The 4,701-nt window shown below is 35.1% G+C and overlaps 1 pseudogene; it reads left to right on the top strand.

Moving 5' to 3' along the window:
• Nucleotides 1-1,614: 1,614 nt before the first annotated feature.
• On the top strand, nucleotides 1,615-2,220 carry LOC119246547 (Parkinson disease protein 7-like; annotated as a pseudogene).
• The last annotated feature ends 2,481 nt before the right edge of the window (nucleotides 2,221-4,701 follow it).

Raw genomic sequence — 4,701 nt, 5'->3', positions numbered from 1 at the left:
TACTTTTCTCTAACCAAGGCAGGAGGTTAACAACAATTTCCAAATTTTATTGGCATCATGAGTTGATAGTATAGATAAATAATGGCAACTGTTGGGGGGGGGCTCTAGTTACTTAGAGAATAAGTAATTGAAGTTATGTTGAATTTTTTCTAAAACAAAATGTTAGTATTCTAGATAGCTAGTAATATCTACATCAGTACTTGACTATAGTAACATACAGATGGCTAAAAATGCTGGTGAAGTTAGTGCACTGTAAAAGCATTCCTCTCAATACCAATGTGTTATATCTAGTTGAATAATGAGTTAAAATTATAGATTACTACTGGTTCCTAGTAAGTAGTTAACTAGGGGCAGAAAGCAATAATGACTTACAGCTAAGAAAAAGAAAACAAAATATTCTCACAACTAAATGTCATACTTTGTCAAATTAATGTACTAACATGTATGTAATCAGTTATACCTAGGTAACTATTTTAGCAAGGTGACTAGGTATAATGAGACACACTGGTGGAATTTAGGATGTTAAAAAACTGCCTATTATTCTCAAATCTGATATTTATATCTCTTTGTAATGTGGAAGTAGCACTGTAAATAAGTAGTCACCCAGGCAAGACTTCTATAGATATAATGATGGGTAAACTAGAATGTGTAGGTGAAGGCAGGAAGCTGGAAAACACATCTCTGTTGAACCTAACTTTATATTTTTCATAGAAATGCATTAGTAATATAATTTGTGGCACCTAGGTAGCTACCTATTTAGAGATAATTTGATATAACTAGAAAACTACCTGAAGCCAAGATGTTGAAAAACATTTAAAAATCATTATTTTAATTATTCTTTCTACAATATTTAAATGTAGATGATTAGTGGTATCTATGTAAATACTTAACTGGGAAGATGTATAAATAACTAGATTGCTTAAAATACCAAAGCTGGAAAACTTTCATCTCTAAAGAGATAGAGAAAATTATATTATTTTCATGGAAGAATGTGCCATTATGTAAGCAAATAGTAGTAACTCAGTATATAGTTATTCCAGGGAGAACTAAATATGAGTAGAATAGTTAAAGATGGGACCTGGAAAACACCACCTTCCCAATTATAAACTCATATTCTTGCTGGATAATGACTTATTACTATAGATATTCAATTGTATTTTTGCAATTAGTGCACTAGAAATAACTAGAGATAACACATTTCCTGTCAACTCAAAATTCTCTTTATTTGAATAACAAATTAGTGTATAGATATTTGGTGGAACCAAATTATTAATAACATGTAAATGGTGATGTCTAGAATAATGGGTTTCAACAGGATGCTGAAGAAAAATGTTCAAGGGAGTTGAAGAACCATTGTTCTTAATACTACATTCTTAGCGACTGTTTCGATGAGTTACCCTATGGACAATTACTGGTACCTACATAATCAGTTTAGTAGGCATTGCTAGAGATAACCAGGTATTTTTTTGAATCTAGAAAAACTAATGCCCATGGCCTGCATGTGTCTCCACCAGCACCCCCATTTAGTCTGGTTCTGGTTCTGTGGTACCAGTACACCAATGCCACTGAGCTGGCCAAGGAGCCAGGTCCGTGGGAAGAGGAGTGAGACTCAGTCTCTTGAAAATATAACATAGAAATGGCTTCAGAAAAAGCTCTTGTCCTCCCTGCTGAAGGAGCAGAAGAGAGGGAGACAGTCATCTTTGTACATGTCAAGAGACGAGCTAGAATTAAGGTCACTGTTGTGGATCTGGCTCGAAAAGACCCAGAACAGTGTAGCTGAGATATTGTCATTTGCCTGATACCAGTCTGGAAGATGCAAACAAACAAAGACATTATGACGTGGTAGTTCTGCCAGGAGCTGCTTTGGGTGCACAGAACTGAAGCAAGTTTGCTGCTGTGAAAGATCCTGAAGGAACCAAAACCAGGAAGGGCCTTTTCCCTGGGTCTGTGCAGGTCCTGTTGCCTCATGAAAGAAGTTTTGGAATCACTGCTAACAACACACCCGCTTGCTAAAGACAAAATGATGAATGGAGGTCATGATGGCTACTCTGAGATGGTGTGGAAAAGGATGGCTTGATCCTCTCCAGCAGAGGGCCCAGGACTTTCAGTTTCTTCTCTGATTGCCGAAGCTCTGAGCCACAAGGAGGTGGTTGATTGACTGAAGGCTCTGCTTGTTCTTAAAGATTAAAGTGGAATTATTTGAACATTCAAACATGGGTTAAAAATAGACCATTTAGGATCCATCCTCACAGTGTCCAATTTAAACAAGAATGGGCAGTTAATATAGGGAGGTCTTCCTTACTGCCTTCATGATGTATAGTTGTGAAGCGACAACTACAGAGAAATGTCTCCACATTTCTGAAGGTCCAAGGAAGAATAAACAGGGTGAAACCAGATTTATTATCAGCTTAATTTGCAGCTCTTAACTTGATATAGCTACTGAAATGAAAGAACAGTGAACACATTTTGCACATCAAGGACAAAAAGCATAAAAGTAAACATTTAAGAAGCTTGGTGATTTCTCTCACTTTCATTAAGTATGTATCTTTAATGTGCTATTAAACAATACTAATGAAATAAAAAAGTGGATAAACCATTCCTGACCACCCTAATTGAGTAAGCACCATAGATAACTATTGGTATCTAAATAACTAGGTTTTTTTTCTAAGGACGGAGAAAATTAGGAAATAAGCTTGTATATGGAAACTGAAAAACCAGTTCTCAAAATCCTAATTCCTATCTCCCGTGGGGCTAAGATTTAGATCTGTGGTTAACTACTACTAACTAGGTAGATAGTTACACATAACTATAGATAAGTAGTTGAGGCTGAAATGTGAAAATAACAATCTTCTTAACCCAATGTTCCTTTTTGAAGTTTGGCAGTGTTGACCAGGTAACCAGTTTACTAGAAATCTGTAATAACAGTTTGAATCTCGGCAGCTGGAAGACACATTAATTTCATTTCCTATTTCTAATTTTTAAAATATGGAGTTAGTAATCTAGCTAACTAGATTTACTTAGGCAATGTTTAAAAAGAAATAGCCAGATGAAAACGGAATAGTTGAAGCCAGAGGATTATAAAGCATATTCTTATCAAATGTTAGTCAGTTCTTTCTGGGATAATGAGTTGTTACTATAGACAATTGGTGGCTCCTAAGTGTCTACTTAGACTTATCTAGAGGTATCCTCTAAGTACTTGAAGCAAAGGGCTGACATATAGTTTGTTTTGGACTCTAAATTATTTTATCTGGTGAATTGATGAGTTAGTGTTTTACATGAATAATGGTAATTAGGTAACTAATTAATTAAACAATACTATCCTAAATAGTTAAGTCATGAGTTGGAAAACATATCCTTCTCAATAATCATTAGTTATCTGAAAGATGGCTCATGGTACATAGGATAATAATTTACAGGATGTGCTTAGAGATAACTGGAAATACTGAAGCGAAGAAGCTGAAAGACAAATTCTTCTCAAATAGAAATTCTTTTCTTTTGGAATAATGAGCTATGTAGATGATTAGTTAACTACAGATAATTCGTGATAGCTAGAGTAACCAGTCCAAAGACCACCATCACTTCATGTCTAAATTCTTATTTCTTGCTCTAATAATGAGCTAACTGTACAGCTGCTCTGGGATGTAGATAGTTTGTTAATTAGCGATATTAAAGTAAAACAGAAAAATGAGGGCAAGGGATTTCTCCACTGACCAAGGAAAAAATGTGACCACTAGGTGGCAGCAGAACACACAGTTAATTTGCGCTAGGATGCCATAGCGTTGCACATGGGGAAGTCCCTGGCAACATGAATATTTGAAGCCTGAAGGCTAAAAAGTACAACCTTAATATCTTCTTATTCCTTACTGGAATTTGCCTTAGTACTATAAAAAAGTGGTGATACCTAAAAAACTAGATTTCTTGAGATGGCTACAGATGATAACTAGAATTATCAACCACGGAAGCAAAGAAAATTCTCTACAACTCTGAAGTCATGTTTCTTGTCATAATAAATAGGATAGATAACTACTGGCACTAAAGGAACATGCAAACTACATTTTAGTTAAGGTAACTTGATTAGCTGAATACAGGAAGTTGAAAAGCATATTCTTAATTCTACCTTCCTTTTTCTTGTTGGGATAATAAGTTAGTGCTACAGATAAGTAGGATTCCCTAGGGAACCAGTTACCTTTAAGTAGGTAGAGATAAGTAAAAAAAGTCAAAGAAGCCAGAACATAGAAAACATTTTCTCAAATCTAATTCTCATTACTTGTTGGATTGAATTGGTAGTATGCAAATCTATCTAGCGGTATCTAGGTAAAAATAAAGGGAACATGAAATAACCAGAATAAGTATTTGAGACTATAAAGTTAATGAAGACAACATTCTCAAATCTAATGTTGTGTGTAATAATAATAAGGAGGTAGCATTGTTAGGAAGTGCTACCTATTTATTTTCTAAATTACAGGTAACTAGATATACCCAGAAGTATAACTTGAAGCCAACAAGCTGAAAAATCATTAGTGCTATAGATATTTAGTAGTACCTAGGTAACTAGTTATCCTTACCAAATAAAAGTTGGGCTAGATGAAGGACTACCTGGAGGTGGGAGATAAAATAAGAGTCAACTTGGGAGTTAATGCATCACCCAGAAAAGTGATGAGGGCCCCTATGACATTCTCTTGAGCCTGTACATTTACCTAA

Source organism: Talpa occidentalis, unplaced genomic scaffold (genome assembly GCF_014898055.3).
Source record: "Talpa occidentalis isolate TD23 unplaced genomic scaffold, MPIMG_talOcc4v2.1 talOcc4.15, whole genome shotgun sequence".
In the NCBI taxonomy this organism is placed as follows: domain Eukaryota; kingdom Metazoa; phylum Chordata; class Mammalia; order Eulipotyphla; family Talpidae; genus Talpa; species Talpa occidentalis.
The sequence above is the reverse complement of the archived record's forward strand: the minus strand, read 5'-3'. Positions and strand labels throughout refer to the sequence as shown.